The following is a 24,961-nucleotide window of genomic DNA, read 5'->3' as shown; positions in this document are numbered from 1 at the left end:
AAACCCCCGACCTCACAACACGGGTCATTCACCTGCTTCAGGACACCGCTTACAGGATGCCTTGGCATCCTGTAAGAAAGCCCCCTTTCTTCCCAGAGGACCCCATCCAACACGAGTGCCCCGTCACCACGTAGCTCAGCGCCTAGCTTCTCTCTTTTATGGAAGTGACTGTGCATGGCAGTTATATTCAGTTCCTTGCTAATTTTCACTTCTTTCTTTCATTTGGCTAGGGGTCGCCCACTATGGTCCATGAGCCAAACCCGATCCGCTGTCTGTTTTTGTAAATGAAGTTGTGTTGGGACACAGTCCCTCCTGTTCATTTCTTCACAGACTGCCTGAGGCTGCTTTGCCACACATGGCAGAGTAGAGCTGGGACAGAGACCATATGGGCCTCTAAGCCTAAGACGGTTCACTCTCTGGCCCATTACAGAAAAGGGTTAATGACCTCTGTATTGGACAGTAAACTCCATGAGGGCAGAGTCCAGGCCGGTCTTGTTTATCAGGTTATTACTGGTTTCTTGCCCAGAGTCTCATATTTGAACTTGAAACACATTTGCTAAAAGACCCTCAGAAATGCTGGGTTGGGATTGCTGAGTCAATGGCCATGAGGATAATCTTCATTTGTAAACCTCAGACTTTGTTGTTTGCTCTATTTATGGCTTGCCTTATACTTAGTTTGGGGTTAAAAACCGGGAGAAGATACTTTAGTTCCATAATATGAGAACAAAACGTAAAGTTTTAAGTGGAGGGGGGGACCCCAAATCCTCCAACTGGATTTTTAGAGACCAACAAAGCTATAAATATTAACAATTGTGATTTATGAGGCCACAGAGATCATCCCGAGTTACAACAGCAAGCTCAAAGAAAGCGGCCTGAATGGAGAGAAAGGCAAGAGGCTGGGAAAAAGGAGGAAAAAAAAAAAAGAAATAAGAAAAAAAATTTATTAGCTTGAGTTTTCCCCAAGTGGGCAAAGACTTCCTGCTGGTAAAAGGTGAGCATTTGTGCAATTCTTAATAAAGCATTTGGGAAAACACTTTTGTAGCACAATCAAGATTTTTAAGTCACCCAGTCTTGGGAAAACACTAGGAACAATTTAACTGGATTCAGATGGAATACTTTGAAAATTATAATTTGATCAGAGACATCAATGTGGGTTTATGTAAGGGAGACTTTAGTACCGAACCTGTTATAAATAAGTTTCTTGGGTAAATTACTACCCTGGGAGATAAGAAAGAGGTAGATATTGACATGCATTTACAGAAAGCCCGGGGCACAGTTTCACGTATTATTGGCCAACAAGACATATGAAGGGAGATTAGGAGACTGCAGAATACACAGTGTCAAAAACACCTCATTTCATTTTTCAAGCTGAACAAAATGTAAGAAGCCAGGTGAACCAAGTGAATTTACTGTTTGTAAACAAAGCAAAAGCTGAAAAAACATAATCTAGTTGAATATGCTCAATCTTCGAGATTTCTGGTCACGTGGCGGTATTTATTTCAAAACTTTTGGCCCCAGTGTGAAAATGGAAGCAAAGACACAGCGCAGACTAGGCTGGGCACTGAAGAAATTGTGGTCAGTCTGTGTTAGCAGTCTAGTCACCTGCAGATCAGCAAAGAGGAGCCCCTTTAGCGTAAGGGTGTCTGTTCTTTATTATTTGGGCACACCGCAAAGTATGTCTTCTGACATCTAGTAGAGCCCTTAATCCATTTCTAGTGAAGAAGGCTCTAAAAGCTAGATTCCACTGATGTGTCCAAAAAACGTCTGGCTCAGAGCCAGGTCCCCGTGAGGCCAGTGGAGGCATTAGGACGCCGTTAGGGGAGGTGCCCAGACACAGGCGTGACCCTGACCGTACAAGTTTCTGAGGGTGAGGGCCTCCTTCCACGGTGCCCCCTGAGTGCCCTGCTTGTCTCATCCCAGTCTCGGCTCTAACAAGGACTTTTTGTTCTTCTCAGAATAATCGAGCCCGAATGGATCGCTCTCGGAGAGGAGAAATGATGGTTTCCTCCATCTGGAGTTTTGTGAGAGAAAGAATTTAAAGATGATAAAATATCTATTGAGGCCAAAATGGGAAGAACCAGATTAAGGCTTGAGCATATTCTCAAACATTTAGGGGATAAGCAAGACCTGCATTGGGCGTGAGAATTTGCTTTCTGCAACAAGAAAAGAAACTAAAACTTCAAGTAAAGCTGGACGAGGAAGATGAACCTTGTGACTGTCATAGCTCAGAAGCAAACTTTAGTAGGGCCTTTTTTCTCGTTATTTTATGGTATGATTTTGAGACAGCTCTAAGATTCTAGGTTATTTTGTCCATTCTCATCAGTCCCAAAATAGAGAAATTGTGACTTTCAGGGGATTTTTGACTCATATTAAATTAGCTCAGGGAAATATGATGAGTTCTGCCTCTTTAAGAGCTGGTCCCTTACGGAATATCTCTTGTTGGTCATCCGAAATGAACTTCATGCCAAGAGCACTCTGACACCCCAGTGTGACAAACTGATATCATACGGCTACTCTAAGTCCAGACAGAATTCTTCTCTTTTATCACTTATCAGCAGTCACACGAAAACGTTCACTGTCTTTCTGAAGATGAACCTTTCACTTGATTCCGAGGTGGTGCCTACAGGTTCTAGGCAAAGAGCTTAACAATCGCAAATGAAATGTGTGGTGATGTGTCTGTCTTCCCAACTGTGAACCCGTCCAGTCGCTCGCTCTAACCCGCCGTACCCTGTCTGGTTGAGGAAACAAGCCCTGCCTTCCACATGCTCCCCGTGACAGCATCTTTGAACAGAGCATCTCCACAAAGCAAAACCAGCAACAGCATCTGGTTCCCCTATCTGAAGCAGGCCAGGGCTCAGGCGCTCATCACGTGCAGAAGTGCCTGAAGAGATGCTATATTGATTGTGGGATACAATTGTGAATTTTATGACCTTCTGGGAAAAAATAGGAAACATAAAAGCAAGAGTTTTGTGCCAGATGTAAGAACTAAACGCTCCGGTTATCTGATTAGCATTAGAGACATGTGCTTTGAATGTGAAAACACTGGTAAGTCTCCCCAGGTGAGCTCTCGATCTTATCTGCGCCATTTATGTCAGACTTTTATATGCCTGCTCTTCTCAAATGGGGCCCAGATGAAGTCCAATCTTTTGCCTAGAAGAGTCAGGAGTGCCCCAGATTTCTTTATTTTAAAGCCAGAGTGATTTTTACAACAGAGAGTCAAAATGTGGGGCCGTTGCTTGGAATCACAAACAAGAGGAGTAAGAGAAGGCGGCGTGGGGCTTCCTTTCCATGCGACCATGTTTTCCCCGTTACCAGTGTCAGCCCCTCTCTCAGGTGTCAATTCGGATGGCAGAGGCTGTCTCTGGAGTCTACGTATTAAAACCGACAGAGAGGGGTGCCTGGGGGGCTCAGTGGGTTAAGCCTCTGCCTTCAGCTAAGGTCATGATCTCATGGTCCTGGGATCGAGCCCCGGATCGGGCTTTTGGCAGGAAACCTGCCTTCCCCCACCCGCCCCTGTCTCTGCTCTGCCTACTTGTGATTTCTCTTTCTCTCTCTCTCTCTCTCTGTCAAATAAATAAATAACATCTTTTTTTAAAAAAAGTAAATAAAACCGACGGAGAGAGAACCTCCCAGTCACTGACATTGCCTATACATTAAGTGCACTCTCCTGTATATGGTTGGATCCCCCCAGTCCGTCTTTGAGGGCTCTAAGTACCCCCACTGCCTGAGCCTTTTCTGCCTGAGGAAGTGCTATGGGGGGGGGGGTTCAAGGCAAAGTTAGGTCATGGTGCTCCTTCCAGCCTCACAAACTTGAATAGCACTAACCAATTTTTCCCACATGATACCTTGTGAAGATGAGGATGGGGAGAGACAGATGCTCCCATTCACTTCTGGAAGGAATGTAAGCTGGAAATGCCTTTCGGTTGAGCAACTTGGCAATATATCCCAGTAAGTCTTCCTGTGTATAACCTGTTGTTTAGCAACTCTCTTTGCAAGGAAATAGTCTGACAAAGGCCCAGAAAATGATTGGACGAGACTGGAGCACATCTGATGATGGAAAAAAAACTGGAAAGCACCTAAACTTCCCAACCGTAGGAGCTGAATATCATAGCCTATCATTACCGTGGAAGACCAATAGCCATTTAAAAAAGGAAGAACCATGTTGATAGGCTTAGACAAATGTTCTATGCATTTTAAGTGAAAAGGGAGCTTTCCAAAGAGCATGTGTGGTGTAATCCAATGCTATAAATAGAAATGTGTGTGCCTGTGTGCACGTGTGTGTGGATGTGTAAGGGGGAAGATGATCTGGGGAGAAATTGCGCCAAAATATGAACAGTGATTTTCTTTTTCTCTAGGTGAGGGATTATGAGTAAATAATTTTTATTTTTTGGCTTCTCTGCATCATGTAATTTTTCCACAGTGACTATAAAACACTCGTGTGATAATTTCTTTTTAAAACCATTGCATGCCTCCAGCACCCCTGTCTTCAGTCTTGGAAGGGTTTTGGTTACCTTTGTTGCGCCTTGCCCTCCAACAGCTCTCCACCTACCATATCGGAGGTGGTCAGCCTGCCTCTGCAGAAAGGACAGCACGTGGTTTCCCTCTTTCCTCCCCACCGTGGCAAAGCTGGCAGAAAAATGAGGTCTGCGCTCTCAGACACTCTGGCCCCTCCTGCGGCATCGCCTGCTTGCACTGGATTCTCTTCCCAAGCCCTGCTCACCTGCTCTGGCAGGCGCTCAAATTCCTTCCACCCTGCACTCCCTGGGCCTTGGAAAAGAGAGTGGGTTTTTAAGATTCCTCACCACACTCCTCCCTGAACATAAAGATAAAGAATTATTTATTTCTGCCCTCCTGTTAAACACGGCATTCTTGTCTCAGAGCTGATCTCCTCCTCTGCTTGCTCGGGTCAGCGGAGCTGGGGATATTGCTGTCACCACCCTTATCCACAAGCGAGCCTACCCACTCTCACCCCCCACCCCCGTCCCCACCGCCGAGCCCTGCTCAACTGTTACTCTTCCTGTGTCTCCAAGCACAACGTGTAAACCTTCTCCTTTGCCTCTCCCTGCTCTCCTGGAATTTCAAACTCTTCTCTTCCCAAATACGGCTGGGATGGAAGCTCCGGTCTCCACAGAAGGGTGGCAGAACCCCACCCCTGTCGTCACCCTGGCAGATGCCAGCCTTCACGCCCATCATTGTCAACCGCATCACTCTTACTTTGGAAGACATCTGTAGCTGTCCGCGGTGTTGAGCGCATTACAAAAGGAATCCTTCTGCAGACCTAATTGTATACCCTTTTAAGTGTTCGTCTTTAGGGAGCAAAAACTCTCACTGGGGAGAGATGACAGAAACCTTTACCCACTCACCCACAGAAATCTGGTTCCTCCCTCACAAGTCACCCAAAACGAGTCTTCTAAACTTGGAGTCAGTTCTCTTCTTTACCACATCGATCTCCTACCTCATGCCTTGGCTACCTACCTCTGCAGGTCTTTGCCCTAACAGACCGTAACCTCCTACACAAAGCTCAGGCAAATGTGGACGCTCTGACTCAGAGTCTTTCATAGGTCTCTTGATAGCTCTGTGACGTCGGGTCAGTCATATCATCTCTGATCTTCATGTAAAAAATGATGACAACAATGTCTACTATGCACTGATGTTTTCAGAAGCAGGTGAAAACCCAGAGTTGGTCTGAAGCAAGCACTTTTTCTGGTCTACAGAAACTTTTGCTCAGACAAAACAAAACAAAAATACCCAGTGTACATTTTTTATGAGACACCAAACTTATGATAATCATAATAATTAATCATTCTGAGGCAGAGCCAGTTTTGTCTTAACCAGCAGAGAGAAACAAAGCCATTTGAGAAGTAAAATAAAAGCACTGTTGTTGCCGTTGTGTGTTTTCGTTTCTCTTACCCCCTGAGCTGATTCTTCTGTTTTCTCTTTAAACAGACACAGTGGAGGCAGCTAAATGGACTCAACCTGAATGCAGACAGGCAGGGAGTCAAGTTGGGGTTGTGAAGAATAAGTGACATGGGGAGGTTTGGGCTTTGATTTTTCTGCACCTGGAGCTGCGGAGCGCCCTGGCTCCGTGTGCGACTGGACAAACACGCTGCTGGCCTGTGCGGACCCAGCCACTGGCCCTTCCCCAGCTGGCTGGCATCTCTATTACCCCAAATTGTGGGGCTCCCCTTGTTTGTTTTTGATTTTCTTCTGTTCCGAGAAACGGCGGCAGGAAGAGGCTCCCTCCCTCAACCAGGTTGTTCTGAACACAGACATCAAGCTATCAGCATGCGGCTGCTCTGCTCAATCAGGCTGATAAACTTGAACGCATCTAGATGGTTTTCTGACAGGTGAGGGGTTGACAGCCTGATAAACGGGGACGAGACGCCCTAAATTTGTCTGTGACAGGTGCACTTCTGTGCGCTTGCTTCCCTTCCAGGTGGCTGCCCCGGCTCCCAGGGGTGGGCAAGGGATGCTGCTGGTCTCAGGTTCTCCTCGGGGTCCTTGAAACCACATTTCTCCTAGTGATGTGAGGTTAGTTAACATCCTGGCTCCTCCTTGCCATCCTTTCCTTTAAAACCAAGACCAAAACCAAAACCAAATCCAAAACACACTCTCCTAAAATGAACGGCGTAAGAAGACCCAGGAACAGAACCTCTGCCAAAGCCAGTGGCTGTACCTCATGTGTGCTAAAACAGACAGGGGCTTTTCTTTTCCTTGACAGTCCTGCCCCTTCTCACACCCAGTCTGGGGACACAGGCTTCATACCTGCACCATGTGGGCAAAATCAAACCTTAGCATCAATATTTCCTGCCTCCTGGGATATCTGCTTTCAATCACTGAGAAGTGGATTTTAGTCTTTTATTGTAAATGTTCAATAAATATCCCTAGAAACAAATTCACGGGAAAGGTGTTCAGATGTTCACAGCAATTAAGCAGAAAACCAGGGTATCCCAGAGCCCTCTGCTGCATAAAAAAGTCCACTCTGGGGCTCTTTTGGTAGGGTACCTCCAGGGGGCGCCCTTTCATTTCCTATTCACATTATCTATCTTGAGCACCTTGTAAGCAGGAGGCACTGTTCTAGGTGCCAGGACTCTGTTGGGAAAGTCCTCCTGGGCTTACATCGTAGCTAGGCACATAGGGAACAAATAAGACCATCTGTAAGTCAAGCTGCAAAAACAAGGTGCAGATTTAGGTAAGTGTGACTTGGGCAATAATTGTAGCGACGGGACAGAACATACTTAGAAGAGGCCACATTAGATGGGTCGCCAGCAGTTCTCTCAGAAGAGGTGGCAACTTCTGACCTGGGATCTAGAGACTGAGAAGGAGCCGGTGGTGAAGAAGACCTGGACGGGCATTCCAGGCAGAGGGAAGCACGGTTGCCTTGCTGCGGATTGGGGGAAAGAGTGAGCAAAAGGCAGAGAATGGTGCAGGATGACCAACGGCGCAGAGAATGGACAGGGACGGCAGAGCCAGGCTGTGCGTGACCTGGAGGGACCAGGCGAGGAGTGTGATCCATCCTGGCTTGCTGATGGGCTGATGGAGGGTAAAGAGTGACTCCTAGGTTTCTGGCTGGAGTCACTGGGTGGATTATGGTGGACCCATTTCCCAGGCGTGTTTTAGGGCAATATTGGTAAAGACACCCAAGATGTGATGCTCGAATCTCAGTTTTCCTACTGGTTCATTGAGTACCTCCTGACAAAGGGGTCTCTGAGCCCCTCTCTGAGTCTCTCCTTAACTGTAGAAGCGGTGCACTGACACCTGCTTTTAGGGATGCTGGAGGGGGTAGGGGAGAGGACCTGGTATGGCAACTCATCACGAGAGTTCCGCGGCTGCTGGCTCCCTCACTTTCTCTTTCCTTTGCTGCCTTCTATACGCTCCTACCCATCTCTGCGGTTTAACTCAGGGTTTGCTTCTGCCCCTCAGTGGGTGTGAGCAGCGTGCAACATCTCACCCACACATCGGGGCAGCTGTTGTCACTCTGTTCTCTCCTTCCGTTCACGGGATCAGATGCATTCTTTCCCAAGTCCTTTCTCCTGCCCCATGCTGCGCCACAAATATCCCCCGCATGGATTTTTTAGGTTCCCTTCTCCTCTCTAGGTGTAAGTTCCTGGTACAAGCAGAGATAAGAAGTGTTTGGTTGAGCCAAAATGCTGGCAGTGACTGGGGCATGCTTTCCTCAGATGACCTCTGAAATGCTTTCCAACTGCGGGATGCTAAGCTTCAGCTTAACACAGACTCTGGGTATTGCCTTTGCAGATCCCAAAGGAATAAGGGTACACAGACAGGTTCCTTCTGTCATGTTTCCATATCTGTCATGAATATAATGATAGCGTTCTAACTGTTGGCTTCCGACTCGTGGTCAGAAGAGAAATCATCTGGAAGTAACTTCTTCCCCCCACCCCGTTCTTCATTAAAAATGTCTAAACAGCTTTATCAAGACATAATTCAAATACTTTGCAATTTATCCATTTAAAGCAAGTAATTTAACGGTTTTTAATATATTCACAGATAGGCGCAACCATCGCGATAGTCAATGAATGCTGTTTTCATCAACTCGAAATGAAATTCCATATCCTTTAACTATTACCCTGTCCCTCAACCCCCATCTCTGCCCCACCCCCAGCCCTAAGCTCCCACTAATCTACTTTTTATCTCTATAGATCTCCCCATTCTGGGTTTCCGTATGAATTGAATCATATAGTACGTGGTATTTTCCCCATGTTTCAAGATGCTTCCCTGTGGGAGCGTACATCCCATTTTATGGCCGAGCAATGGTCCACTGCATGGACATACCCTATTCTAGTTATCCATTTGTCTATGACGGACACTTGGATTTTTTTCCACTTTTTGGCTATTACGAATGCTGCTACAAGCACTTCTGTACAACATGTGTGGACCTGTCTTCATTTCTCTTTAGAAATAACTTTTTAAAACTTCTCCTTGAATAAATTTCCCTCTAACAGTATGGTAATAACCATGATCATAGCAAATAACATATACTGTGTTGCTAGCCAGTGTCAGGAACTATGCTGAGTTTACCTCACTGAATCCTGACCCAACTGGCCTGAGATAGGTATTAGTATTACCCCTAGTTTACAGATGAGGAGTCAGCGGCTTACAGAGCCTGAATGACATAAAAGAAAAGAGAAATGCCTAGGTACTACTCACCTTCGGGTCTCTCTTCTTAAGAGAACCAAACATGAAAGATACAGTTAGACTGAGTCTGAAAATTATTTTTTTCTTCCTAAGGGTCATATTTCTGAGGACACTAGGCTCCCCCCTCCAATTTTATATTCGTTCTTCCAGAAAGAAGCGAAATTCATCTTCATAGGTTTGCATCCCAAACCATCATCCCAAGCCAGTCCTCTAATAACTTCACCATAGAAAAATAATGCTGCAAAGACCACATGAATATACCCATTAATAGACACAGATTTTACGCTTGTCCCGTAATCCCGATAAAACAAAGTTCCCTGTGGTCCAGTTTCTACATAGAGTTATGTGTAAAGAAGAAGTTAGGCCACCAAAGATGGTCAAAAACGAATTTCAGCATTTACTTGAATCTCTTAAATGACCCTCATCTGGAGGCAGACTTTTCAGGCACCCTTTCTTTCTGATCTCCACGTATCATGTGCTCACCTCCTGGATGTCTGCACACTCCTACTTGCTAACACGCCCCCATCCCTCAATCAATCCTGCCATTTTACCACCTCTCAGGTCTTGTCTCTTTATCTGTTTTCCAGATTTTACAGCACAGGACAGGCAGGAACTAGACTGGGAGTCTCTTTTGAAGGGGTAGGAGTCAGGGAAGGCAGCAGGGAAGGGTGGGGCAGAGAAAAATAGGGGTGGGGAGGAGAAGGAGGGAACGGATACATATAATTACATTTTCTATTTATAATGCATGCATTTTTTTCACTTTGTTTATTCATCAATATAAGATTTTGACTTGTTCAAGGAGTCCCCCCCTCCTCGAGATCACCTGACCAACAGTTGACCAAAGCAAACAGATACATTAAATGCACTGGGCATATGACCAGCAGAATAGTAGAATGAATAACTTCTCTAGCTTTGACTAGAATGCAAATGGCTGGCATTACATAAATAGCAGATCCTCATTATTTGCAGATTCCATCTTTGCAAATTCGCTTACTTGCTAACATTTATTTATAACCCCAACATCAATACTCACAATGCTTCTGCAGTCATTTGCAGACATGCGCATAGTTAAAAAATTTGAGTCGTCTGATCAACGGGTTCCCAGTTGAGGTCAGACAAGGTGATGCTCTGGCTTCTTGTGTCAGGTGTCATACAGAGATGGTGGGGGGACGGGGGGGGGGGGGGGTTGGGGAGGGGACACCTTGGGAGCGAGGCAGTGTGGTACAACAAGGTGGAGCTCTTAGGCCTGTTGAATAGTGTTGAATTCCAACTCAGTCACCAGTTACTGGGGTGGCCTCAGGCAAGTCTTTTAACAATTCTGAACCTTGTTTTTTTTATTTCATAAAACAGAGAAAGTAGGATCTATCAGAATGAGTTGTTTTTATAATTTAAAATTATCACGTGAGGTTTGTGTGTACCTATTTGCCCTAGGAGCAGTGATTCAACATGCACTAATTCAGTGTTCGAGGTGACTTTATAGACTCTGACTACTATGAATCATGAGAATCCAACGCAAATAGGTTTCATGGCCCTTGGGTGACTTGGATGATGGGAAGGAATCTACAGCCGTTCTTGGAAACTAGCGGAGGACTGGGTATTCTGCTCAGGTCTCCTCGCCCCAGGACTCATCAACTCAGATTTTTGTCTGTTTATCAAAGCCTCACAAAAACATGGACACAGGAGACCTAAGAGTTTAAAGATCATCTATCTCTTTTCTTTTTTTCCCCTCATGATGAACCCTTTCTTTGAATGAAATCCGACATGGACACCTTAATATATAAATCAGATCAAAGGAAAGCCATATCCTTGAAAGAAGGGGCAAAGGAAAACCTGGAATCTTGACAGAAAGAATGTTCCTCATGTCCTTTCTCTTTACCCCACTCCTGACAGGGCTGGTGGGCATTATCAAGAGATCAAGGAATGGGAAGGCCGTTGATTCTGCCCAACATCCCCACAGTTTGTGTGGGTACTTTCAGACTCTGAGATGTAAATTTCCCAAAAGTCCAGATCAACAAAGTCTTAAATAGGAAGGCCCTCCAAATTCTGTAAAATATTACAATTCCTCCAAGAGTTGTCTACCTGAGATACCGAACAGTCAACCAAGACTTTCCCCTAATTTATCTTCTTTATCCCCAACATACATGGCATCTAGAACATAGTGAGGAAGGATTTTTCTTAATCAACAAGCTTAATCAAAAATGTTTGCGGATTTCAATTCTAAAATGGGATATATTCAGTATCTATATAAATTCTGGCTACATAATTGTAGTCCAATTAGACAATATCGGGGAGAGTCTGGATTTATAACTCATAGGGCTTTATGAAAAATACAGAAAACTAGAAAACCATGATTATAAAACCGTTCCGTTTTCCTCTTGTTTAGAACACTTTAAATTACATACATATTTTTAAAGCTGGGAACTATCTACCTACCTACCAACCTATCTATTTTTTTTTTCACTGAGTTTGTTTTAAAATTTGGGAAATCGATATCCAGAGAGATCAAAATCTTGTTCAAAGTCCCACAACCAGTTTGCAGTGGAGCTAGACCTCAGCCTGAAGTCTTGTCTCTTAGTTCACTGCCTTCTCCACTTTTAACACTATTGGCTTAAGTCATACAGGGAAGTGGAGGGGCACCTGACTTCTGACTCATGAAACAGAGCTGGACTGCTCAGCAAAAAGAGAAAAATCCTTTGTTGACCCGATCCTCTTTCCAGTTTGAACCAGATCTCAGCCTCTACTACTCGGTGGGAAGTCAGATCCCAAAGGAAAACAGAATTTTAGAAAGTCGGTTCCTTTTTTGGCGTTCGAGTCTTGAAGGGACCAGGCTCTGGAGACTGAAGGGTAATTTAAGGGATTTTCAAGGGTACCTCGGAGTGTACAGATTTTCCTATCACCAATCCCTTTAGAACTAAATGCTTACATTAATGGTACTATATTGCACTTCCCTCTAAAAATAGTTGCACTTTACAAGAGCCAATAGGCTCTGAAGTCACCTTGAGAGAAGAGGGGAGCTGGCTCTTTAAGACAACAGCAACAACGTCAACAACAATAACAACAACAACAACAACCAGTTCAGACAGAACCTACCCGCCTCAGTCTTTAGGGAGGGGCTCTCACCCACCTACTCTCTGCCCTGGGCCCTGTCTTCTACCTGCAGACACAACTCTGGCCTCTCCTCTGAGGATGGGGAAAGGACTGAGAGTATCCCTTCCAGAAACACTGCCCATTTGCTGGGTCTTCCTCCTTGGCCTCCGGGGGCTGGCCTTCCACCATTCTCTTTCTCAGCGTTGGCCACACATCCCCCGGGCCTTCTCAGACCTGTGCTCCAGTTAGGTAGAAAAGTCACCACAAGGGACCAGCAGACCCTACTTTCAGCAGAAATGCAGGTAAACACAGGAAGGAACTTCCTGGAAAAAGGACTTCTGCACACCTGGCAGGGGACGTCCAGCCAGACTCCCAAACACACAGGCACACAGAGCGTTGGCATACAGGGTACACACTCATGTGAACGTTGAGGGGATGAAGGGAGGCTTAAAGTGAAGTTGAAGCGCCTCCGTTTTTTTTTTTTTTTTTTTAAGATTTTATTTATTTATTTGACAGAGATCATAAGTAGTCAGAGAGACAGGCAGAGAGAGAAAGGAGGAAGCAGGCTCCCCGCTGAGCAGAGAGCCCGACGTGGGGCTCGATCCCAGGACCCTGAGATCATGACCTGAGCCGAAGGCAGAGGCTTAACCCACTGAGCCACCCAGGCATCCAGGAGCCCCTGCGCCTCCGTTCTTAAGAATCTTAGCTACCGTTCTCTGCAAGGCTGCGCCTCCTCTATGCTTCCCTGGGTCCTCTCCTTTGCTTCTTCCTCTTGAAAGAGTCCCCTGGAAGCCTGGGGACTCCAGGCTTCCAGGCAGGACAGTTTAACTCTGCCAGATCCCCTGCCCCAGGTACAAGTCCTACCTTGGCAACGCATCCAGACCTATCAGCAGGCCCCTGCCTGGGGTCTCACTCATCGTCGTGCTCAGAGGCAGAAGGCAACGGGACACAGATGAACGCCTACAGCGGCGCTACTTCTTTAAGAGCCAAAGTGCTAGCGTTGATTTTTAGTTCAAGCAACATAAATCTCTCTCCATAAGCCACAGACTTCACCTTACCCTCGCCTAGTGACCCCATGACCAACCACCAAGAGCGATGTCAAACATTGTGGATACCAGGTGTCAGCCATGATTCTAAGTACTTTCCATTCAAACTCATTCACTCCTGGTATGCCTTATGAGGTAGGTGCCAGCTGCCTTGGTGGGGGGGGGGGGGGCGGGGGCGGGGTACGACACTGAAGCTCAGAGAGATCATGTAACTTGCCCAAGTTTATAGGCCTGAGGCTTTCTCTCCAAGCTTGTCTTCCTGATCTTTTATTATGCTCTTCTGCTAATGGATTCCACTATCTTCAATACGGCTTCAGAACTGACCTTCTTGGGACACTGAGGACCCAGAACTACCAGGTACGAGAAGAGGAGGAAATGCATGTAGGCTGGGCACACCGCTGCCTAGTTATTGCGAGAGAGCTTTTTCAACCTCAGAGAATGTGGCATTCCATGCTAACCAATCATTTTAAATTCCTGCAATAAATGAAAAAATAAACACACAGCTGAGGATATAATTCAGCTAACCTCGCTCCCAAATGAGGCTGATTCCAGATAGAAAGCAGATTTTCATATTTACTGTATGTGACAGCTGTAGGAATTAAATGAATCATCTGTCTATCTCTATCGCCTCGTTCCTCTTGTGCTGTATGTATCTATCCCTGGGGTTGTCTGTCTTCCCGTAGCAGGAAGACAGATCAGTGTAGTTTCAATTATTAATTCCATGTTTGGATCACAGTAACACCAGTTCCAGTCCAGTGACCTGCAGTTCCTATTGATTTAGGTGATGAATTATCTACACTGCAATGTATTATTAACTTTATTTTGTCTCTTATTCCTTCCGCATTCATGCATCAAAATAATAAAGCACCATTCATAGGCTAAAAGGACCCGTTTCCCTTCTCACATTCCCCACAAGGCAAAGCCAAGGCACACCAGGGAGGTAATTACACAGAGCTGGGGCTAGGGGTTGGATATTTATTTTGCCTACGAATTATTTACCTCAGCTGCGAATTTAGGGGAGGGGAGAGAAGGGGGATCTTGAGTGGTGGCAGGGATCGGAATGGGGATCAAAGGGGCCCAGGAGGAAAGTTAATGAAGACAAGTGAAGATGGGAACCTTGGAGACGCAAGAGAAATTAGAAAACCTCAACTCAGAAGGTCAAGTTCTAGGATCAATCACAAATCAACCTTTGTGATGCTGGCCGGAGGATGGCTGTGGGTGTGGGTGTGTGATGGTGGTCCGGTGAAGGGCAGGGAACAAGAGAAGGGAGCGTCACCAGTGTTTCTTTCTTTTCTTTTCTTTTTTTTTAAGATTTTGTTTATTTATTTGTCAGAGAGAGTGAGCCCAGGCAGACACAGAGGGAGAAGCAGGCTCCCTGCTGAGCAAGGAGCCCGATGTGGGACTTGATCCCAGGACGCTGGGATCATGACCTGAGCCGAAGGCAGCTGCTTAACCAACTGAGCCCCCCAGGCATCCCAATCACCAGTGTTTCCTGTAAGAACGTTCATGTTGCTCTGCTGTGTGCTCCCATGGCAAGACCTACCGAGTGAAGTCACATCCCAGTGAGACGTGGCATTGCAGGTGTATGGCTGAAATTCGTTGGTTTTGGGCGGCCCATCATTGCCTTCATCTTTGGATAAAGGAGAGACACACTCTCTAAGCTATCTGTTGAGGCATTGCTTTTCCCTGTATACAATCCAGTCAGCTTGTTAATCAGGATGCCCTACCTTTCCTGGGGCCAAATGCAGACCCAGGCCGGGCCAGTGACATTCTCTCCCCATCAAATGGCATTTGAATTACAGGCAACAGAACCAAAAAAACCCTGAATGTGGGTGGCATGTATTCATTAGCACTGGGGCCTGGGCAGGACTATCAAGCAATCACTGCTCTCAGGACCCTTGGAGGACAATCAGGGCCCGTCTTTGCAAGCTCTGTTCTGCAACATCTCTTTGATTTGAGATACCCCACTGCATTTGGTTTCAGAAATCCCTTTTCTGAAAGTTTTGTTACTTTCAGCCAGAGCACTTGGACTCAGCTGTCCGGGGACTTGGCTGCATCTGGAATGTCACTGAGCCCTGAGCGCTGGGACAGGTGGAGAGGGAAGTGATGGCTATCTTGTCCATGTCTCCAGCCCCAACCAAGCAACAGTCACACAAATGGAGAGAGCAGGGCAGCCGGGAAAGTGAAAGGATTCCTCTGTTCACGTTCTCCCATTTCTTGTTCCAACTGAACTCAACCTCCCAGCCTCCAAGATTCCTCTGGGAGAGTCTCCCAGCATCAGAGAGCCTGAAGGGATACCCTATCTGGCTACCCCCTCCGAAGGGAAGACCTCAGCATGGGGTGCCTGGGGTCAAGCCCCCACCTATGGGCCAAACCCAGAGAGAAAGGAGAGGCACTCAAAGACGTCCCAGCTTGAAAGGGAAGAGGAACATGTTAAATGTGTAAAAGTTTCCCTGTGTCGACAATCGGAGGATTACCTGGGTCTCATTTGTAATTCTGTTCGACTCAAAGGCTTTGTGGGAGGATGCCTGCCTCGCCCTAGGCCACTCCCGGTGTGTGACTCACTGCGTGGGAGGCCTTCCTGATCTCAGGGAGATGGCAGGACCGCTGTCCTGCAGTTTCTACTTGGCACCATCATCTCTCTGACTCAGACGCAAGAGACATGGCCTTCCTTTCCTCTCTTTTCTTCCCGTATCCCCATCTGCCCCCACTGGTAGAGCGCGGAGCACAACATCTCACACAGGTAGAGCTGACTCTACCTGTCAGCCCAGCCCCTGGCAACAAGTAGAGAACGGCCAGTGGTGCGGGAGAAGCGAGTCCTTTCTCTTTCCCCTACTTGGCCAAATAAGGAGAAGAGGAGCCGAAAACCACTGTGATTAGATTATATGGAAGAGGGTCAAAGATTAAAAATCCGCTGCCTCTCATTATTAGAGGAGGGATGACAGATTCAGACCAGAGCACAAAAGAAAATACATTATTTCAAAACAGGATATGAAACCCAGTCCCAGGCGATTAGTCTCTGTTAAGTAAATTTACTATCTAATCTTTTAACTGTCTCCCGAAATTGCCTGTCCAAAGTTCCCTCCCTCCTCAGTTGGAAGCTCAGCCCTGGGCGGCGCTGTCGTCTGCTCTGACTCCATCAGCACGCTAATGGGACCCGGACCCATCTCCAGGGGCCTGGGGGGACATGGCAGGAGCCGAGGGGGCTGGAAGCAAAATGCACCTCATAATAAAAACAGGATGTGAGCACCACAGACCAGCCCCAGCGGAGGAAGGACAGGGATGTCGGGCAGGGGAAACTGTCCGGGCTTTGGTTTCAAAGCCGGGCCCGTCGTCCTGGAGGCTGTCTTGAACATCGCTTTGGGCTCGTCCTGGGGAAACCAGACTTTGCTTTTTCCACTTAGCCCCAAGAGGCCCGCATGCCAAGGAATCCCATGCTCCCAGATTGTTCTCAAACCAGACCAACCTTCAAAGCTTTGATTTTAAATGAATGCTGCGTTGCAGGCCAAATACCACAGGCCTGTTTGGGGAGCCCGGGGAGGACAAGATGTGCGCTTGGAGGCTACGCGGGCTCACAGCGTCATCCAAGCAATGAGAAAACAAAGAGAAAACAGGACACAGAGAGAGGGGGGGCCCGTTTCTCAATATCCTTCTTGGCTTGGGGGCTACTGTCAACGTGGAGCCCATCAATCAGAGAGGTAGAGAGCATTAAACGAAAAGCGACCCCTTCCCTTTTCTATTTACCAAAAGGAACGCTCTCTTTCTCTCTCCTTTTCTATGCTTCACTGTGTTCGCATCATCTGTTTAGTCTAAAAGGCTCAACTACTGCACAAAGAAAGTTCGCTCCAAGAATGAGTTTTCCAGAAAGAAGCTCTCAGACAAGGGTGGTGTGTGCGGCACTCTGCGCGGCCTGGAGAATGGGGCATGTGTTCAACAGGAGGGGGCTGGCGCAGAGCTGGCCTCCCTGAAGCCTTCTCAAGGTGCTCTGTTTGTGTGATTTATCCCTTCTGGAAAATCCAAACATACAAATGCGTCTGCTGTAAAAGCCAGGGCAGACCTGGGACTCGAGGCCCAAACAAAGCAAACTGCATACCACTCCCCTTCCCTGGGGGCTTTCTCAATTTTAACCTTTGTAGGTTCAACCCAAACACATCAAAGGGAAGTGCATGGATTTCTGCTGGGGATCAGTGGCTGTCATTTCTCTCTCTCTCTCCTTAGCTCTCACCAAGCGTCACAAAGAACCCTGAGAGAGCAGCACCTGGGCAAAAATCGCCTGCTCTCAGCCCCTGGGATTTCAGAACCGGACATCTCCGTCTTGCTCATCAAACCACACAAATCAGAGGCCCCCACTTTTAGATAATGGGACACAACCCTCAGAAGATGCAAACCCCAAACTCTCTTTATCTGGTCACCATTTGCTCACAGGAGGTTTGATTCATATTCTCGAAGAGGTAGACCAGTTCTGCCTGCCTCTCAAATTCCAGCCCGCACACCGCTTCCTTCTGCTTAAAATGTACTACGGAGTGATGCCCAAGTTTGAGCCTCGTGGAAAAAACGGATGGAGATGGCAGACAGGGTTAAAGATGCGGTGTCCCTTGAACATCAGCTGTCCCAGGGAAAGGCCATTTCCTAGGCTGGGAACTGTGCTCAGGGCTTGAAATGCGTGAGTTTGTGTAAGCTTCAAGCCATTGTGAAGTCAATGCTTTTGCTTCCACCCCTGTGTTATACTGAGGCAACTGAAGCTCAGAGAGTGTCAGTCCCTTACAATGGTCACACAGTTTGGTAAGCGGCAGAGTGAGAATTAGGACCAAAGCCTTTATGCTTGAAGTTCTTATTTTCCATATTGATTTGCATAATATGGCAAGGCCTCGAGAAGGTCCCACACTCTTTGATCCAGTACTCATGAGGCTATGGAGACAGAGATAATGGTGAAGGCAGACAAAGATATAGGTTCAGTAACACTACTGATAGCAGAAATTTGGGAGAAAAAATATGGCATTGGACAAAAAAAAAAAAATCACACCCATATAAGAAAGTACTATGGAGTCATTAAATGACTAGGATAGGATAATTTTCTAATGACACGTGAATGTTTACAACGTAATGTTAGGTGAAAAAAAATGTGAGACCAAATGTCCGCAGATAAACCAATGGCTACGTCCATTCTGGGATAGCCTTGCAATGGATTATGGTCACTCCACGGGAAGAGAGCAAGTTCCGCACAAGCGCTGACTGAGAAGGATGTCTTCTTTTTGCTCTCATTAGTATTTTTCCCTCAAAACATATTCTTTTTTTTTTTTAATAAGAAAAAAAGTATTAAAAACAATTTCAACCCTCAGATGAGGGCACGGGTTTTAGAAACTGTCTCGGTCATACGGTTTTGCCATGGTACGTGTGCTGACGATACTGCGCATGAACGAGTTGCTCTGGTTCATCAACATACATGCGGTTTGACTCCCACATTGGTTTATGCACCAGTGTGTGCCTGGCCAGCTGCGGGGGGCGTGCTGACAGGGATCTGACCGCACGACAGGTCCGATTGTGGTGTTGGGAGATCCGAGGGAGGTTGGAGTCAGATCTGAATAGAGGCAGCAGAGAAGACGAACACGCGATGAGGCTTGGAAGCACTGAGAAAAGAGGTGGGGGGGTCATTCTCCTCCTAAACAGCTACACCAGTGCCTCTGGTGGGTGTTCCAGACCTAGTCCCGCCCCCGTGCCCATCCAAATAAAATAGAGCCTCAGGTGACGGGGCCAGCAGAGCCAAGAGCAGGCCAAATCAGCTGGCACCATGCCCAGCCAACACGGCCTGATTTTAATTATTGCGGATGCAGTTGGAAGGTTCCTTACTGCCCCAGGGCACTGCTGCCCCCACCCCTCCCACCCATGACTATGATAACCATGCGTCTTCATTTCTGCCCTGATCAATAATTCTATGCCTGAATTCTAAAGATACATCAGCTGCTCTCCTAGTCCTCTGATAAATGGTTTCAATCAATGTCAGTCAGGAGCACGATTCCTAGAGCCCTGGGTTATTGTATCAAAGGCATCAGGTTTCCCAAGAAGCTTCTAGGACCCTGGATACTCAGGGGCCTGGAAAGCTGGAGCCGAGGCTGCAGCATCTCTAAGTCTCAGGAGATCGCTGCCGGTCCCTGAACTGTTGACTCCTGGTCTCTGAAGACATAAATACAGAGGCTGAAAGTAAGTAATCTAGAAACTTTTATAACAATCTGCCATTGCCACACCCTAGTACGTGATATCCATAACCTATCCATACCCTTTCTATGAGCACTGTGCAGTGCTATAATTATTATAATATAACACAATATAATGCTATAATACACAATATATATGTATAATATATAATGTAATATAATATAATTGCATGATTATATTATTCCCAGTTTTCTGATTATATTTTTTGAAGTGTCATGCCCGTTTCATCTAAAAATTAAATATGTGGACCTCTATTTTCTATGTCCTTTTATGTCATTTTTCTGATAGGTCATTTTCATTATTTTTTTATTAATTATTTTTATAAACATATAACGTATTATTTGCCCCAGGGGTACAGGTCTGTAAATTGTCAGGCTTACATACTTCACAGGACTCACCACATCACATACCCTCCCCAGTGTGTATAACTGAACCACCCTCTCCACAGCCCCCCTCCACCCAGCAACCCTCAGTTTGTTTTGTGAGATTAAGAGTCTCTTATGATTTGTCTCCCTCCCGATCCCATCTTGTTTCATTTTTTCCTTCCCTACCCCCAAAGCCCCCCATTTTTATTATGTCCTACAAATACATTCATCTATACCTTGGAGTTTTTTTTTTTTAAGGGAAAATAATCCACCTCCACAGATAGTTTCAGAAGTAACTAAGTAGGTTTGAACTGAGTCTTCTCAGCTTTTTTGTTTTTTTATTTTAAATTAATGGAGACGATCAAGAATTGAATAGAGAGGTATCTAGGTGGCTCAGCCGGTTAAGTGTCTGCCTTTGGCTTAGGTCCTGATCACAGGGTCCTGGGATGGAGCTCTGCATTGGGCTCCCTGCTCAGAGGGGAGCCTGCTTCTGCCTCTCCCCCCGATTGTGTGCACACATGCTCTCTCTCCCTCTCCCCCTCTCTCTGTCAAATAAGGAAAGAAAGAAAGAAAGGAAGAAAGAAAGAATTGAATGGAGTTGGCATTTGGGTTATAACTGTCTCTGACTAGAACTGTAGCTGGGTGGCAAGTGGAAGGATCATCAGGGCCTTCTAAGGCTCTTTTTGGCCTAAGCTGATGAGCAGGTCAATGGAATGGGATTTTTCTAGAGCCTAACATCCTTACTTTGCTCTGCGGGACTCCCATTGTTCATCTCCTTATTTCATACACGGTCATTATCCCCACTGCACCCTGCTTTCTTGAAATCTTACTCAAACTTTTTGGTCTGCACAGCTGTGCCCAACAACATTAAATTTTTATTTAAAACAGCTTTGGCTACAAGAAAATGTATACAAAAACCTGGGGGAGGATAAGATATTGCCCACAGCTTTAACTTGGTTGCTTCGTTTCCTTTGAGGAAGAAGAATCACGCATTTCAAGTCACGCTGGGTGAGCCATTGAACAGTCAGAACCGGAAGGTGAGAAGTCGTCCTACCCCCATCCTGAAGGCTTGGGTCAGCTGATGCCCCTGTCTCTAGTGACATTTCCATTCGCACTGAGATGGATCTGAATGTCAAAAGGCTAAGTCAGACTTCCCGATAGCTACTGGCTCCCGAAAACCCAGTGATCAAAACATCATTCTCTGGACGATAAAAAGCTCCTCTCTTCACAGACTCTCGCCAGCCTCATCCCCCAGGTAAACTCCCAAGATTACCTAATGCCAGGGATTTCCCTGTCTGGTGCCAATTTATCTTTTCACATAAATCAATAGTAGGTTAGTGCTAAGATTTTCTCCACCTAAGCCTTGCAATCTCTTTCCCAGGATGGGAGCAAATATCTTCTTCATCAAAAATATTATAAATCCCAAATGGGGTTTTGATGTTGTGTCATTTCTGTGAGGCCAGAATTCTTTGTGGGAGGTGGCACAGGGTGGTGGAGAAGGGCCAAGGCCCGAGGTCTGTTCCCTACTCGACCACCTTTCAGCTATGGACCTTGAGGGAAATCACGTCATTTCCCTGGAGGGAAATTCTCTGTGCCTCAGTTTCTTCATCTGCAAAACAGGAGGAACTGATTCCTAGACTTATCATGAAAATTAAGTTGTAAAGTACTTAGAATTGTGCTTGGCACATAGTAAATATTAGCTGGTGTAATTATTTACTTTTTAAGAGGGTATAAGCTATTTCCAAAAGATTTTTTGAGGTACGCGAGACAGACAGAGAGATCACAGAACATCTTTCCTTCCTCAAAAGAACCAGGCGCTCCAAAGTTTGAGTCTTGGATGGAAGCTAAGTTAGGAGAGCATCAGCGTATTAAAACGAGGCCAAGGAAGAAAGGGAAAGGAAAACAAGGAAAGGGACACGGAGAGTCTGATACGAAAAAATGGGTAAAAGGAGGGCCAGCATTGTCAAATATGGTGGTGACAGACCAGAGTATCAGTCCACATTGAAACTCACGACCATAACATTAAAAAGCCTAACAACAGAACTTAGAAAATTCCCAGGGTAGGAGGAAAAGAGACACATACCAAGAGAATTTAAAATGCCAGCGAACCCGCGCAGGAGCAAGGACTCCGCGCAGGGCTGGCTGGGCTGTCTGGGCCTGATGCAGAACTCCTCCAATTGCATCTCCCCCGTTCACAAGGGAACTGGTTATTCAATCTGAATTTCCTAAATGAGAACCAGCTACCCCATCTGAATTGCCCAAATTCAATTAAGTCACCTGGCGTGCTTCCTGTCAATACTCTCTCTCTCTCTCAGCTGGCTTGTCATTTCACTGTTCTGGCTTCTGATCCTGAAGTTCGGGCCACCACGCTGTCTCTGTAAGGCCGACAACAGAAGAACGCGCTTTCCGGTCCCCTTGCAACACCAAGGTGAGACCGGATGGGGCCCAGTGACCTCTCGTTGGGAAAATGTCGGGGTAACTCCAAGGCCTTGCTTGCCCTACTTTGTCCAAGAGAAGGGGCCCTATTGACAATGTTTTCTCCTCCTAAATGGACTACTTCCGGAATTCAGAAGGAAACAGCTGGAATATGAGACTGATTTTCAGTGAAGAGCTGATAAACTGAGTTACAGGGGAAATTTACACGTAATAGAAGAACATCTCAAACCTCAGTGGACTTAGTAACCCAGGGTGCTTCCTGAACCTGCCGATTCCTGCTCTCCCCACCCAAACCCCCGTTCTGAATCATGAGGTCTCTAACAGCACCGGTTCTGTATTTTCAAGCACCCAGATGATTCTAGTGGTAAACTTTCAGAGATGATCTAGAAACATCACACAGGAGAGAAACAGTAGGAGGAATGCTACAAGAAGCTATAAGGGAGTCAGCTACAATTTTCAGGTCACTTCACAGAATCACAGTGACTTGACCATCGAGTGCCTTCCCCACCCGACAGGATTTCTTACCGCCAGGGATTTCTGGTGCTGCACCGGCAGCCACCTGGGCTCTGCACCCCGCAGGACTTCAATTCCTGGATGGGGAACCAAACTGCAACCCAAGTACACTTGGGTGCTTTCAGTAGAAGTCAGGACCTCACTCCCTCCACGGCTGCCATAGGAGCTGAGCCAGGAATATGCCATCCTAGCTCCAAGGTCACTCTGGATTTTGCAAAGTCTTCGGAAGTAGAGATACAAGCTTCAGCAACCTCTGCTTTGCCGTTCATCAGCAAGTCATCAGAGGAACAAAGTAGCAGCTTTGGTGCTGCTGAGCGAGTCTGTATCCCAAACTGAAGGTCAAGGCAATGATGGGGGACATGTGTTGATTGATACCCATACCCTATCTCTCCAGCATTTCTCTCCCTACTTTTTTTTATTCCAACAGCCCCCATCTTTGTTTGCAAAGTCAGTCCCCCCTCCCTTGCATTTCAGTTCTCATGCTTGGGTGGGCAGAGCATGGGGCCCTGGGCTGAGCCAGAGCTGCTCATTCCTCTGTCTCCAGCTGAAACCAACAGGAGGGGGTGTGTTTGCAGAAATGCTGGAACAGAAACAAAGGCAGGTATTATTCTCCACTCGACTTGAGCCTGGATGATGTGAGGTCTGGAGCTGTGGTGGCCGCCTTGCCACCGTGAGGGGGGCACCTGTCTGCAAATGGAGGCAATGTAGAGAAAACTAGTCCAGAGAGAGAGAGAGGTGAATTGGTGTGGTGGCTGTAATCAGACCCCTGATTAAGTCATTCTAGGGGTGCTTTTCAGACCCATGCAGCAATCACCGTTTTTTTTTTTTTTTTAAAGATAAGCTTGGGTTAGCTTCTCCTAAAACTTTGTAACTGAAAGACATCTAACCGATGTAGTAAGGCTTTTTAAATGAACTGTCCAGCCTCACAAAGAAAATCCCACTTTCACATTCTTCGTACAGCATGCTGACACTCAGTTTTGGAGATCAGAATACATTCTTGGGCTCACACTTCCCCACGGTCCTTTCGAATCCCTTCTTACAGTTAATTCTGTTTCCCCTCCCAGGATGCTAGATGCTAGCTAGGTAAATACCATGATGGAGGGCAAAAAACAGTGATCCCCATATCATAGGTGAGAAGACTGAGGCTCAGAGGGGTGGTTTAACTTTCTTGAGGTCAATGGATGAGTGCAGGTGTCCTCTCAGTGCACTTCCTGGTGGTGTGAATAAGGAAAAGTCAACCATGGGACTGTGGGGTCCTCCTCACCCGCAGGCAGTGCAGAGTCCGCTCTCCGCCCACACCGGTAGCCAGACGCAGAGGGCTCTCAATGCATTGCCAGTTGGGTGCCTGCTCCAGTTCCTAGACCCTCATCCTTCCGCGCTGTACAAACCCTTCTCTGCTGCTGCCGCCTGACTTTGACTCTCCCACACATGCTAGGCGTGTTGCCCTCCACGTCTGCGCCAGTTTTGTTTTCCTCCACCAGCACACATGTGGCGGTTTTAGCACAGTTTCCGAGTCATAAGGACCTGGGTTCAAACTGTGACTCCCATGCACCATCCATATGACTGTGGGTAAGGGACAACCTCTCTGAGACTCTGTTTTCTCACCTATGAGATGGGGGTCCTAATGCTACCGATCTCACGGAGTTGTTGTACATTAACGAGATACGTTTCAGGCCCCTAGCGCGGGGGTTAACTCATGCTAGCAAACATTGGTCATAGAAGCTAACATGCATTGCATAGACTGTCAGCACATCATTTAATGGTGGCTAAGTGGAGGCTCACTGTGTTATCTGATTCCCATTGGCCTTTCCATGGCTGCTCCATCCTGCCTGGTGTCTAACCCGTCATCTCCACCACTCTAGTTCTAGCCCTCTGCTCTGCATTCACTGCACTCGACGGCAGAGCCTTGCATTCACCCGTCACGCCCCCCCAGGTGAGTGTCTCCTGTGTACTCAGGATGGCCCATCTCTCCCACGAAGACTCTATCTGTTCAAGCTCATCTCACCTCCACTCCACCCAAGGGGCCGAGGCCATGAGCTAGGGTCAAGCTCTCCTGCTTTCAAGCTCTAGTTCTTTGTTTTGTCACCTTAAGAAAGTGACAGGCTCAGTTCCCTCATCTGTAAAATGGTGACGATAATTCCCACG

General features: G+C 46.7%; 1 protein-coding gene across 1 annotated transcript in view; it reads right to left on the bottom strand.

Moving 5' to 3' along the window:
* SLIT3 (slit guidance ligand 3) overlaps window positions 1-24,961 on the bottom strand; it is a 589,888-nt gene that overhangs the window by 269,029 nt on the left and 295,898 nt on the right. The gene's annotated exons all lie outside the window — the stretch shown is intronic.

Source organism: Mustela erminea, chromosome 3 (assembly GCF_009829155.1).
Source record: "Mustela erminea isolate mMusErm1 chromosome 3, mMusErm1.Pri, whole genome shotgun sequence".
Classification (NCBI taxonomy): Eukaryota; Metazoa; Chordata; class Mammalia; order Carnivora; family Mustelidae; genus Mustela; species Mustela erminea.
This window is presented reverse-complemented; position numbering and strand designations above follow the sequence as displayed.